Source organism: Eublepharis macularius, chromosome 1 (genome assembly GCF_028583425.1).
Source record: "Eublepharis macularius isolate TG4126 chromosome 1, MPM_Emac_v1.0, whole genome shotgun sequence".
Taxonomy (NCBI): domain Eukaryota; kingdom Metazoa; phylum Chordata; class Lepidosauria; order Squamata; family Eublepharidae; genus Eublepharis; species Eublepharis macularius.
Genome location: NC_072790.1, coordinates 223952918 through 223968422, shown reverse-complemented (window position 1 = coordinate 223968422; position 15505 = coordinate 223952918). Strand labels below are relative to the sequence as shown.

Sequence of the window (15505 nt, the reverse complement as noted above, 5' to 3'; positions counted from 1 at the left end):
CAGCTGTAAGTACTCCACCATACCTTAGGGAAAAATCATTCCAAACAGCTCCACCCAGCTCCCATCAGTTTTCCCTTTAAAAGTAAATGTAAATTAAAAGCTGTTCTGCAACATGTTGGTATTAAGCATCAACAATCTGGTTCCTGCTCAGCTCAAGTGAAGCCTGCCTCTTGTGTAAATGATCAGCTTGCCCACAAGTGTTTCCCAGTGCTGTACACCTCCTCCCAATCACTGTTTCACCCATTTTTAAAGCCTCTCTGTTCACCTGTCTATTTGGACCTACATATGGAACCAGTAATAGAAAACATAAGATCCAGCTGTCATTCAAAACTGTCTCTAGCACCTAGCAAAGATAATGACAGACACAGTAGGCTTTATAAAATAAAGCTAGATATTAATTTGAAGTGATGCACCAAGTATAGAATCACTGGAAGCCAAACTTGGGAGTATATCTCAGCAGCATGTTTCACCTTAGGCAAAGTACCTTCCTTCCATGGTAGAAGATCACCTCCAGTATGGAAGGGAGCCATTACCAGGGAACACCTTGCCAGTTGCACACCATCCCAAATGTGTATGTGCTTTGTCTCCTTCCGGTCTGTGGGTGTATGGACAAGGCATGGCAAAAGTCCCAAGCCCCTTTCTTCAGTAGCCAGCAACCTAACTTCTGAAGGCAGGACACACAACAGGACATCCTCGGCAGAAGACCTTATGTATTAGGAAGGTTCATGTGATCCTTAAGATATGCCCAGTCCATTTGGTCCCAGTCAATCTGAGAGCTCAGACAGCTATGATCTCCTGGATAGTCCTCTAAATACAGCTGTACTGTACTGGTTTGCAAGATGTACATAACTTGGCAAGCAAGCAAACAGCTGTGGAGTTTTCTTTTCCAGGGTGCAAGGAAAGAATGACAAGCTCTTATTTCCTTCAGCAAAATGAATATTAAACTGACCTATGCTAGTGTCAGTGATTCCCATATTGCAAGGAAGGAAAAGAAAGAGGATAGGGCAAGAAAAAAAGCAGATAATATCATACCAGACATATCGATTCACTATGCCTAAAGGGCCTTATGATTTTTACAGTATTTTACACTTCAGCTGAAATTTTATTCTGTTGGTTTTATTTGAGGAGGGGAGGGGAGAAGTGTCCCACAGGCTGCCTACAGAATAGGACCATATGGCATATTTAAAAAATGATACATGTTCCAAGCCCACAGGTTGAGACAAGTAAGAGAGGTACTATGAGAAACTTCCTTTGAGTAACAGAAAGCAGAACCTTGAACATCAATAGCATGTTTTTTCTGCTCTAATAAGATTCAGCCCTTACACTTGTTTTGTTATTTTTAAAACAGCCAAGGTATCATAGAAATGTTTCGTTTTAAAGCACAAGACCTGTGAAGAAATGCCCTTCACTCAAGAATTTATCCAAATATTTCAATCATTGGGACTAAATTCTGTCCATGAGCAGGAATTCATCTGGAAACTAGAAGGTGACAGAAAGGAGGTGGGTGAAAGAGCTATCAAGCTTCAAGCACAGAACATTCCAAGCTCTTGGTTTTGCTAATGATTTTGGCCAGGCAGGACAATAGTTCATCTCCCCACATCCTGCCGGAAGCTGACCCCCAGGAACAGAAAGGGAAACAGACTGTAAACTCTTCCTTTGGAAGAGGATGGTCACCCCAAGGGGAGAAGCAGAAAGACGGTGGTTGTTTAAATACAGGATAGGAGGGAAAAGCTCTCTTCTACAGCTTCTGATCAGGGAGCCACATTCCATGCAAGATTAAGCTTTTACCTAGGAACTCCATCTTGCCCCTCAGCCAGGGACAATGGGGAGAACTCCCAAACATGACAACTAAGGTAATGCTGAACTTTAAACTACTGTGACTTCCAGTAAAGCTAGCCTGTCCTAAGTACATTTAATTTAGGTAAGTTCTGAGTGCAGGGAAAGAGGCCTGCCTGTTTTCACAACATGCATGTTCTTTTTGTTCACTTATTAAGCTTTCTTATATTTTAAATGCTCTAAGTCTGGAAATGCCCCACATCCATTCAGTGTCACTATCTGAAGTGTAGTAAAAAAGGGGAGGCAGTGGGTAAGTCTGCCATCCCTGGAGCACAATAGCTCAAAATTGGGATATTGCGAGATCTTGCTCCCATTATCTTGTAGGAGCATAGCAAAGAGATGCAGCAACTAGGCAGAACAGGTACAGCGTACTAGATGGGTGACTCTGTTCAGCAGGAGATCCTCTCTGGGACACTGCCTACACGGGAACTATGTTACTCTGGTTCTTGGCCTAACTACACAGGTTCCCAATTTGTTTCTGGGCACAATTCAAGGTGCTGCTGTTAACCTTTAAAGCCCTATATGGCTTAGGATCAATTTACCTCAAGGTAAGTCCAAAAACTACAGTCATGTTCTAAAGGCCCTGCTTCAGGTACCCCACATTCTGAGATTAGGCAGGTGACAACTCAGGAGAGGGCCTTCTCGGTTGAGGAACTCTCTCCTCAAGATGACTTGTCTGTCCCTTTTGTCACTATTTCCTGCCAGCAGGTGGTGACTTTGTTTGGTCTGTCATTCCGTCAGTGATCCCTCCTTCCTGCTCTATGATTTAATTTTTGTTTTTATGTTGATTTTAGCTCTGGTTTTAATAATGTGTGTTTTCGGTTGATTTAACATTTCAGGTGATTTTATTATATTTTTAATTTATCAGCTACCGTGGTGGCCCTGATGAGGACAGAAAGGTGGGATATAAATTGCATAAAAATAAATACGCGCCATAGAACTGCATGACCATCTCCACAAAGTCCAATGGCATTTTGGGGGCCTTATACTTTTTCAATTGTAGAGATGGAATGTGAGCAGTTACTACTGAAATCCCAATTTCTACACCAAATTTAAGTCTGTATCTTTTATTTCTATGGTCTTTTTAAAAGTGCTTCATAATTTTCATTTTATTTTTGCCTTCATTTGCAATGCAAGACTTGGCTCTCTTCCTTGAATCTGCTCTGCAGGTGTCTTCTTGTAGCACACCAGGCCCTCACAGCTGATAATCATGGCTCATGTGAGAATGAAAACAGCCAAGCAATTAGATCCAGTGTGCTAAATGGTTCCAGCAAGCCCTCAGATTTCCATATTGGTTAAGAGTAAAAGGATATGAATGTTAACCTTGCTTCTTTCAGCAGCGGAAAGTGACTAGAGGGTTTTTTTAATAGACTGTTTGAACAGGTGCTAAAAGGCACTGCAGATGGAACTGCCAGCTCTGTCCCTTTTACACAATGGCACTGTATTTCCATCATACAAGGCTCTGTCGAGCAAAAATTCACAGCAGAGAATACAAAGGTCTGAATGACTAAGGCAGCACGTTCTTATCCTACAACAGCTGGCTTCTCAATAAATTCCAGAATTCCGTTGCCAGATCAAAATGGCTGGTACAACATGTGGAATTCACGCCATTAATACAGAGACCGCAAGAGCCAAACTAGTCACTGGAAATGTTAACTTTTCTGCTGATCTGGCAGAAGGTAAGATGCAGGCAAAACACAGCCTAAACACATAGCTGCCATCAAGAAAGTATTGGATTATACCACACATGCTCTGCCAAGATTTGAGATCCAAGACCTGTTTATGTTACAACTCTTCAAATAATTCAACCGATAAGATATAAAAGTTACAGGTATCTGCCTGTCAAAGTGGGAGCACATATGATCAGACATGAAAACAATGAACTCTATGGTTTCAGACACCAAACAGGCAACAGAAGCTCACTTTCCCAATTAATGCTTTGTTCTCTGAGACTGCAATTGCTTTGTACAGTTCGAGACATCAGAGAAAACAGTCTACATATTTATATATATCCACACATGCACACATTAAGTGGCCTGTATTAAAATAATAAGAATAACCATTTACCACTAATATCCAACAGCTTCTGATTAACAAGAATCTCCCCAAACAACCCAAAGATTGAAGCAAATCCACCCCACAATTGCATTTTATAGCTAAAATTATAGCTAAATTATCAATTATAGCTAAAGCAGTATTGCTTTACTTAATATTCCCCATCACCCCCCCCCCCACACACACACACTCATTCAGAAAATCTTGTTCTTTGCTTAGGGCTTCATTATCTTCCTTCCCCTTTCCTAAATTTCTGCTTTTTTTCTCCATTTCAGAACACATACTCAAAAGAGCTGGCTTTCAGATGCATTCCTAAAGAGCAAAGGCATGTGCCTGAACATTACCTACCGATTAATTTTCATTGTTATCTTTCAACAGCTTTGCTGTCTCCCCTGGTTGATTCCACAGCCTGGGCATTCAGGAAAAAAATGTGGTGATCGCTGTGCTTGCTCCATTAGCCTTCATCATTCTCCTCTACAGTTATATATAATTCTTCTGGAGTTACTCATACCTCTTTCATCAAGGTCAAGAAGGATTTATACACTTTCAGAACACTTTCTGTCCACTTTTTTCACACGTACTGATTTGCAAAGAACATTCTGTGCATTCTCTCTTCTTCCAACCCACCTCCACCTTTCTTAGGCCATTTAAGAGTTTTTCATTTTAGAAATCCACAGAAAGCCAAAAGAAGCTATCTCAAACGTGTAACAGAAATAATTAGACATCACTGACTGGGCAACATATTGAAGTACTGGCACACTCACTCCAGTTAAACAAGATCATGAGCACTATACAAGCAAGCAACCTTCTGTTATAAACATTTAGAAGTCACATTCAGTTTCCTAGAACTCTTACACCTGCCAATCTGGCAGGTCTATAAGAGCTAGAGACTACAACAATTAGCTCCTTTTCTTTACCCATGTGAAAAATGTTCACACTTTTCCCCAATGGTGCGATGCTATGCTAAGATAGGCTAGTTGGCCCCCAATCCTGTGATCTGGAGGAAGAAAAAAATGTTTATGCTGAATCATCCTTGTCTCAGTTCATCCATTCCTGTTATGTTGCCAGTCAGACTTTTTTTACCTCATTTCATTAATCCTTGAAATCCCTGGATATCCCTTTACAGTGGATATATGAAAGTACCTTACACTGAGTCAGATAGCTGGTCCATGTAGCCTGGTATTATCTATTCTTAACCGCCAACAGCTCTCTAGATAAGAGAAGCCCTTCCCAGTCTTGTTGTGCAAGACCCTCTTCTGACAAGAGATGCCAGGGATCAAACCTGGTATCTTCTACATCAGCACTCCCCACCCTTTTTGAGAATGCAGATACATTTGGAATTCTGATACAGTGTGGCAGGCGCAGCAACAAAATGGCTGCCATAAAACGGCTACTGCAGGAGATGGAGCCAGCAACAAAATGGCTGCTACAGCTTACCTTCAGTCACACAATGAAGATCTTTATGCTGTGGAAGCAGCATCTGCCAAAGCAATGTTTTTAAAAATCTGCACAGCCAATCAAACCTCCAATGGCCAATAAGAAGTCCTGCTGGACAAAAGTCCCACCTGGCCCCACCCACTTTCTAAAAATCACTTGGCGGGCACCAGGACAAGTGTCAGCAAGCACAATTGTGCCCACAGGCACCATATTGAGGACCCTTCTTCTACATGGAAAGCACTGACCTACAGGCCCTCCCTGTTACATAAGAAGCCCTGACCAACATCTAGATTTCCTCATGCTCCTGTCACAATGCAGAGCACATTGTACTTAGTGCTACAAGTGTATTCTAATGAACTCTGTATGAACGTTACTGTAGTTTTTTCTAGCATATTGTATAACTACATAGGTGCTCTTTCATTTCTGACAGCCAATTAAAAATAATGACAACAAAAGGGAAGAAGCTTCCTCAATAAAGCTGCACCAAAAACAACAAAGGAAGCAAGCCAAAAGATATATTGCCCTATGTACAAATTTACAATAGAAATTACAACAGTGAATAACAATTTGGTACAACAACCATTGGGAGCAAGAAAAAGTTCCAATAATTATCTTCAAACATCCAACTGGTAAGTGGTTCTGTCTTTAGTCATGTCGCTGTTGATTCGTGATGTCCCGAGGTCCGTAGGAACTGGTTGAAGACATCAAAAAAACGCTGAGTGGCAACGAGCTTACCGGTCCAATCTAATTTGGCTCGTTTCAGGACAAATCCTTCATCAGGCCACCAACCTATAATTTGTTAAAAATCCATCATAGACAATGCCACAACAACAAATAACAAATCTAGTATACAAATACACTGATTAATACTCACTATTTCAATTGCAACATAGTCTTAGGACGTGAAAGAAACCATTCAAATACAGAGTCAATGCAAAGTCCATTGAAAGGTAACAGGGAGGTCATTCCTAAGATAATAAATACTATCATCATAAATGGATCCCATCCATCCTAAAACAATTAAAGTAAACGCATTTATCGAACCGTTTCATTGAGCTCTGATCCTGAAAAGAACCACATCTATATATGGGGTCTACTTCCTTAAAAAGTCAGGACCGGGATGGCATCCTGATTGCATAATTTCAAATCATCTCTATTGCACATAATCCCCAAGGCACACCAATGAGGAAGCCCCACCTATACATATCTTTTTTTATTTTTTTAAAAAAATATATATGTAAGAACCCAAGAAAAGATTGAGAGGGGCTCCCCGTTAGAATAATTCATATCTCAAGTACAAGTAGGGGAAGCTAAAAAAACCCCGCAATTAACCAGTCATGCAGCCCATTTAACACCCTATTTATATACCACAATGGGTACCAGACCGAAAGGAAGGGTAGGAGGGGGGGGAGAAGAAGAGGTAAAAAATGAAGAGTGAATTAAGTAAAGGAAAGGAAAACTATTATAGATAACAGAGGGGTTAGTCACAGACATCATTGGGAACCCGTCCCTTTCCTAATCCAGGTAACAGATCATGGTTTTGACTGAAAGACATCTCATGAAGATCTAGGTGAGAAACTTACTTTTGTAATGTGCATTATGGGAACTTCAATGCATTTCATAGTAAATCTGATTGATTTAAACTTAGATTTAATTGAGAAATGTTAAGACGGACTTCCGGTTTGGGATTCATGGAGGTCTAACGCAGCTCCATTTGTGGAGCTGACCGGATTGCCGTTTTAACCGGCCGGAGGGGTGAAAATAACCCGCGGCCGACTGCTCTCAGGCGGGGAGCAGGCAAAGAACGCTCAAGACCCTAGGGTGAGCTAGATCTCGGACGAGGGGGGGCTCTACACAAGGAGTCTCCCCCCCGATCCTTGAGGTCCCACCTTGCGACGGGTCGGCTATAATCTCTGCGGCAATTTTGGGGCCAATTCGGCTGGCATAAGACCTACATACCCAAGCTTCGATCGGGGAGGGAAGTCGAGAGGAGAATTTAAGATCGAAACAGCGATTACAACCCGAGAAAGTTGAAGAGAAGGTAAAGATCGCTATCTCTTGAAACGGGACAGATTGACAAAAACAGAGAGGAAAGAAAGTAGATTTTTAAACTGCAACAGACTAGTGAAAAGGAGGTGAAGACTCGGCAGGAGTTGTATTTTAAAAGAGACTAAGTTTAAAGAAGTTATTACAAAAATCGGACTATTGTTTTGAATACCTGTGGTTTTGGAGCTGTGGGAAAAAGACACCATCGCGAGACCTGCTGTGGGAAGACGGGAGACAGGAAGTGCGTAACAACAATAGAGTGGCTGGAGGGAAGCGGCCCTTGCCAAAGGACAGGAAGTGGGGAATCGCCATCTTTGAAAGTGGAAGGGTCGTGGCTTCAGCGGAAGAGGAAGTAGGCCATCTTGGATTACAACAACATAGAGAAACCATAGAGAAAAGACGCCCGACATTTTGGATATAAAAAATTAATTTTGGCAAAGATTGGGACATTTAAAAAAAAGGAAAACGTTTAATTATACGCCACGGAGCTGAGGAAGAGAGCAGATTCGTGGGAGCGAGCTAAAGCAAGCCCCACGATGTCGAAAAAAGAGTGGCAATCGGCAATAGAAAATTTGGACAAAAAACTTATAGACATGATGAAAGAACTTAAGGACACGAAATTGGAGCTTATTAAAGAGGTCAAGGAAGTTACACAGACAGTAAAGTCGGAGCTGTCAGAAGTGAAAAAAGGCGTGGAAACGATTAGCAGTGAATTACAAGGAACGCAGCAGAGAGTTAAAACAGTAGAAGACGCGATGGAGAATTTAATAGACACGCAACAAACAGAGATGAGGCTGGTGAAGGGGAGGATGTCAGTTGCAGAAACTAAACACATGGAGAAGCAGCTTCGTTTTTGTGGTCTGCCAGAAGTGGAAGGGAAGTCAGCGCAAGAACAGATGACTGAGGTGTTGGCTGATTACCTGGGGAAGGAGGAGGAGGAGATTGTGGCTATCCTAGATGTGGCGTATCGTGTGAACTCGAGAATTGCAACCCAGAGGAAACTACCAAGGGATGTGATTGTGCAGTTTACAACTAGAAATATGAAAGAGAGGATTGTGACAAAACAATTTCAAGATCCATTGGAGATTGATGGCAAGACGATTATTATAATGAAGGAACTGCCCAGATCAGTGTTATTGGACAGGAAAAAATATAGAGTGCTAATTCAGACTTTGAAGGACATGAATATCAGATACAGATGGGAGTTACCGGAAGGAGTGTCCTTTGAGTTTGGAGGGGCAAAAAAACGCATCAGATCTGAGCGGGAGATGGAGAGATTTATCAAGGACAATGAAAAAGACTTACCAACAAAACCATGAATATGGAGTGTAAAGTATTATCTTGGAATGTAAATGGACTAAACTCACCGAATAAGAGAAAAAATATTTTTCATTGGCTATTAAAACAAAAATGTGATATTGTTTGTCTGCAGGAGACCCATATTAGAAAACAGGATGTAAAATATTTAAAATCTGGAAAATTGGGCAAAGAATTTGTAGCGGCTTCCAACAAGAAAAAAAGAGGAGTGGTGTTGTATATAAAAGAGGAGCTGCAGCCAAAACTTGTTATGAGAGATGTGGAAGCTAGATTTATAGTAGTGGAATGTAATTGGAATTTAAAGAGAGTGTTGGTAGTCGGACTTTATGCACCTAACGGTGCAAAGGAAAGCTTCTTTAAGGACTTAAGGAAGCACCTAGACGATCTTGTATATGACCAGATAATTCTTGCTGGAGATTTCAATGGAGTGACAGATTTGGAACTAGACAAAAAGACTACAAAAGCACAAAAGAAAAGAGGACTATTGCCAAAGCTTTTTTTTGAGTTGATTCAACAAGAGACTCTCGAAGACGTATGGAGGAGAGAATATCCTAAAACCAGACAGTTTACTTTTTATTCTGCAAGGCATCTTACATTATCAAGAATTGATATGATCTGGGCCTCAAAGGACTTAGCGTTATGGACTAAGGAGGTAGAAATAATGCCGATGGTAGGCTCAGATCACAACCCAATTATGTGGAAATTTGGAAAAAGGAGAAAAAGGAAAGCCTGGAGAATAAATGAGGACTTGTTACAGGAAAGTGAGAATATGGAAACATTGAGAAGAGAGACTAAGTTTTTTATACAATACAACGTGAATAAAGAAGTACCAACCAGTAAAGTTTGGGACGCGTACAAGGCGGTTGTAAGGGGCATACTAATGGACTTAAATGGCAGAGCAAGGAAAAAGAAAGAGGAGAAGAGACAAGAGATTGAGGAGAAAATAAAGGCCAAAGAAGTACAGTTAAAAAAGAGACCAGGGAAAAAGAAAATACATCAGGAAATCAAAATTCTTCAAGAACAGTTAACAGCAATGAGTAATAAAGAATTGGAGTGGAACCTTAAAAGACTGAATCAAAAAGCTTTTGAGGGTGCTAATAAACCTGGGAAATATTTGGCATGGCAATTGAAGAAGAAAAGGGAAAAGAAAATAATAAATAAAATCTGTGAAGAAAATAAAACGTACCTGGAGCAGACTACCATTAGTAGAGCCTTCTATAAATTCTATGCGAAGCTGTATAATAAAAAAGAAGTAACCAAAGAATCAATAGCATCATATTTGGAGAAAACTAAACTTCCAGAGATTTCGGAAGCTTGGAGAAACAAGTTGAACAGTGAAGTAACTGATGAAGAAATAAGTAAGGCAATACAATCCGCAAATCTAGGAAAGGCGCCAGGGCCAGATGGACTTACGGCTAAATTTTATAAGACAATGGCCAACGAACTGGCACCATTCCTAAAAGAGGTGATGAACGGAGTTTTCAGGGATCAAAGAATTCCAGACACTTGGAGTGAAGCGAATATATCATTGATCCCAAAAGAGGGCCAAGATCTGACTAACGTGAAAAATTACAGGCCTATATCATTACTTAACAATGATTACAAAATTTTTGCGAAGATATTGGCGGAGAGACTGAAGGGGTGGCTCTCGGAAGTCATAGAGGAAGAACAAGCAGGCTTTTTGCCGGACAGACAAATAAGAGACAATTTAAGGACAGTGATCAATGCTATTGAATACTATGACAAGCGTTGTGATAAAGAGGTTGGTTTCTTCTTTGTAGACGCTGAAAAAGCGTTTGACAATTTAAACTGGGACTTTTTGTTTGCCACTATGGAAAAGCTACAATTGGGAGAAAGATTCATCAGAGCAATTAAAGAAATTTATAGAGACCAGACTGCAGCAATTGTAGTGAATGATGAATTGACTAAGAAATTGACGATTAGTAAAGGAACAAGACAAGGTTGCCCGTTATCTCCATTGTTGTTCATTTTAGTATTGGAGATTCTGATGATACAAATACGACAAGATGAGGAAATACGAGGAATAAAAATAAAGGACTATTCATACAAGGTTAGAGCATTTGCAGATGACATAATGTTAATTGTAGAAGATCCATTGGAGAACATGCCAAAAGTGATAGATAAGATCAAGGAGTTTGGTGATTTGGCAGGTTTCTTCATTAACAAAAAGAAGTCAAAGATACTATGTAAAAACATGACTAAGCAGAAACAACAATTGTTAATGGAAACAACGGACTGTGAAGTAACTAGTAAAGTGAAATATTTGGGAGTTGAGCTGACTGCAAAAAATATAGATTTGTTCAAGAATAATTATGAAAAATTATGGACTCAGATAGAGAGAGACTTGATCAAGTGGAATAGACTGAATTTGTCATGGTTGGGCAGGATTGCAGCAGTTAAGATGAACGTGTTACCAAGAGTAATGTTTTTGTTACAGACAATACCAATCATCAGAGACTCTAAACAATTTGAAAAATGGCAGAGGAAAATATCAGATTTTGTTTGGGCAGGCAAGAAGCCTCGAGTGAAAGTAAAAGTTCTACAAGATGCAAAGGAGAGAGGCGGAATGCAACTGCCCAATCTGAGACTTTACCATGATGCAATCTGCCTAGTTTGGCTAAAAGACTGGATGACATTAAAGAATAAGAAACTATTAGCCCTAGAGGGATATAAAAAAATTTTTGGATGGCACGCATACCTATGGCATGACAAAGTAAAGGTCAACTCGATGTTCCTGCATCATTTTGTAAGGAGAAGTCTATATACAATCTGGAAGAAGTACAGAACTTACCTACAAGAAGGAACCCCCTTGTGGGTGGTTCCATATGAGGTGATAGATCCGAGAGCTGTGGATAATGAACAACAATGTTTAACGTACAAAGAAATAACTAAGATTGAAGTATCTAAACTTAGAATAAAGACGCAAGAGGAACTATCACCTAACTATGATTGGTTTCAGTATAGACAGATTAGAGACTTATACAACTCGGACTTTGCAAAAGGGGGCATACGAACAGAGAACTCGGAACTAGAGCAGACCCTTCTTAAAGAAGATAAGAAAAGAATATCCAAGGTATATCAAGTACTGTTGAAATGGTATACTGAGGATGAGATAGTTAAAACACAGATGGTGAAATGGGCTATAAACTTTAATAAAGAAATAACAATGGAGGCATGGGAATACTTGTGGAAAACTACAATGAAGACAACGACATGTATTAATATTAAAGAGAACATTTTCAAAATGATCTATCGTTGGTACATGACACCAAAGAAGATTGCGCTAGGGAATTTGAATACATCTAACAAATGCTGGAAATGTAAGAAACATGAGGGCTCCCTCTATCATATGTGGTGGTCGTGTGAGGTAGCTAGGCAGTTCTGGGGGGAAATAATAAGAGAAATGAGTGAAATTTTACAGTTTCAAATAAATAAGAACCCAGAACTCCTGCTGCTAAACTTGGGAATGGAGGGAATTCCAGCCCATCATAGGACGATGATATTTTATATGACTGCAGCAGCTAGACTTTTGTATGCGCAGAAATGGAAAGTACAAGAAGTGCCAACTATTGAAGATTGGATCTACAAATTGCTGTACATGGCTGAAATGGACAAGATGACAAGAAAACTGAGAGATCTGGACTCAGGGCAGTTTAACACAGACTGGGAGAAGCTGAAACAATATCTGGAGAAGAAATGGGAGGTGGGAGGAAAACTGTGGCAGTTTGAGAACTACTGAAGTATAATAAAAGTATAAAAGAGAGGGGTGACTTTACCGGGGGAGGAAGAGAAATGTGAATTTATAAGCAGTTAGATTAATTGATCGAGATATATATAGATATGTAAAGATTAAGTGATAGAATATTGATAGAGAATAATTAATGATAAGGTTTAAACATGAGGATGGAGTAACTAACAATATTTTCTTTCTTTGATAAGATTTATATGCACCAAACTGAATGCATAGAAGAGTTAAATTGATTGATTATGTGATAAGTTAGATAGAATTACCATAAAAAGATGAAATGAGTAATATATAGAGAATAAATCAAATTGTTTGATTTAAATGTAGGAAATTTTTATGGTTTACGATGTATAGGTTTATGATATATAGAAATATTCAAAACTGGAAAATGGGATAAATTGGTTATCTAAAGACGTACGGTTTGGGTGTATAATAAGTAAAGGAGTTAAAGATGTACTGCTTAATATAATGGAGAATGTATATTTGTTTTAGACAGATGAATTTTATAGAAGTAAGGGAAAAGGGACAGAGGGTGGGAAAGCTGTTGGAAGTCAACAAAAGGGGGGGAAAGGGAGGGGGTTAGAAACGAAAAATTAGGGGAAAATTGAATGTAATGTAAAAATAATAATGCTCTAACCCAATAAAAAAATTTTCAAAAAAAAAAAAAGAGAAATGTTAAGACGCTTAATTCTTGTTGTCGTTGCTTTTATCTTTTCCATCACTGTAGATTTTATCTTAATACGCATTTATATTTTGATATTGATTCTTGATTTATTAAGACAAGAGTTTATTTTAATAAAGGAAATAATTAAACTCTTTAGAGAAGTCTTTGTGTCCTGCTGGGGAGAGTGCTGCAAGAACTCTATAAATTATTTTGTACTGACAGTTTCTCTAAAAAGAGTGAAAGCTGTTTTCAGGTCTCATTTCAAGGTTTGAATGCTGCTCAGAATATAAGACAAAATTTTTACTCTGAGCAATTGGAAGTCTTAATGAGATGTAGATAAGCATTCTGTTACACCCCCACAGAAGGGGGAGGGTGAGACTTTTTTGAATTCCCAGAATGGATTTGAGAAAATCAGGCCCATGTTGGCCCATGTCTAGTAAAACCCAACCTTCTTTTAATTGTAATTAGTCATCATCATCCCATTTACATTCCCTTTCTACTCCGCTGAATCATTTGACAAAGACACATATATAAGACACACACATGCACAGTATTACACAGTGGTTAGAGTATTGGCACAGAACTGAGGAGACCCAGTTTCAAAAAACTTAAGTTATGATGCTCACTGTATGAGCTTGGGCCAGTCACACATTAATCCTGACCTAACTCACAAGGGTGTTATGAGAATAAAATGGAGAAGGAGAACCACATGTGCTTATTGGAGGAAGGACAAGATAAAAATGTGACATTTAGATTACGGCCAGGTTTGTCTGACTTGCAAATTCACTAGTTAGATCAAATCCTCTAGTTAAACCATATATTGAACTATACAGAGGTTAGGGGAAGGGCAAACTGATAATTAAAGATTCCTGCTACATGACAACGACAATGACAACGACAACAACAACAGATCATTTACATACTACTCTTCTGGACAGGTAAGTGTCCACTCGGAGTGGTGAACAAGGTCAGTGTTGTTATTTCCACAATGCAGCTGGGGAGCTGAGACTAAGAGGAGTGGCTTACCCAAGGCCACCTGGTGATTTCATGGCAGTAGTGAGATTTGAACCAACAAAGTGCTGAATTGCAGCTCAATTACTTACCCACTATGCTACAACAACTCCATATATATCCAAAAGGTTATTCAGTTTGGCTCTGACTCTTAATCCATCAAATTAATCTCCACTGAAAGCAGGCAGTACCTGTTTTGCTTCTGGCATGTCAAAAATGTCTGAGTATGTTGGAGTAGAAGGCAAGCATTTACCTGGAATTAGGCAATATGGAAGGCCTTTGGCCCATGGTGCTCTGCCACCCCTTGTCACAGCTACTACTCCCTACACCTTTCAACTCTGCTTTGCCATCTGCGCAAAGTGGCACACACCCCTCCTTGGGGGCCAGAGTTGGGGCCAGTTTTCAACTCCTTGTTTCCCCTCCAGAGCACTGTTTCTATGTTCTGCACAAATACACCACCTTGCAGAGCAGTAGCAAGAAAGCGGCAGTAATTGGTTTTTACTGCTGGCCCTGTCCATTGTGCTGAGATCTTAAAGTTTCTTGGTATCTCAGTTCCATTAAGCACACAACTCCATACTAAAGGAGTCCAAACGTTTAATCACATAGTGGGGTGCTCCATTCTATGACTCACACAAGCATACTGTCTACAGCAAGAGGCACATATCAATGCAGTCACACAGCAGGATTCAGAGGAGAATTAAGATGATAAATGGTTCAGAAAGCTAATCAGTTGACACTGAAAGAACAAGAACTGGACACATTTGGTCTTAAGAAATTATGATGAAAGACACATAAGGCATATTAACATTTCAAGTACCTAAAATGATTGTGGCATTACCAGAAGCCAAATCTAGGCAGCAAACATTTACCAAACAGAAGTTCTCTGGTTACCAAACAGCAACAGGCCCTGATCTGGCTCTGTGAGGCAGGTTAATGGCAATATGTCAATTGAAACAAGGTTAATGAAGAAGCTCCATGGCACAGAACAGATCTGACCGCCACCAGAGTTGGATTTCCATATTCAAATCTAGCTGAAAGTGGGACGTGGAGGGGTGGGGTGGAAAAGTGAAGGCATGAAGGGGGGTAATGGAAAAAATCCACCCACACTGGATTAGAGATGGGAGAGCCCAGGAAAAGAATCTTCTCTCCATGTTCTCCCACCTTCGGCCCTTTTTCAATTTTTTCAAATGAAAAATTGGAAAATATGGGGAAACACCCAAAAGAAACTCCTATGGAATATTTTCTCTTTTAGAGTAAGTAAAATGCTTCTTAAGGCATGATTTTTCACACTCAATGTATAGCAGGAAAAAGTCTGACAGCTTTTGGCAATTTTTCCATGAGAAAAATTGAATTATTTGTTCTCTACTTTTAAC

General features: G+C 39.7%; 1 protein-coding gene across 1 annotated transcript in view; it reads right to left on the bottom strand.

Moving 5' to 3' along the window:
- The window catches only part of ASXL2 (ASXL transcriptional regulator 2), a 128212-nt gene that overhangs the window by 75254 nt on the left and 37453 nt on the right, over nucleotides 1-15505 (bottom strand). The gene's annotated exons all lie outside the window — the stretch shown is intronic.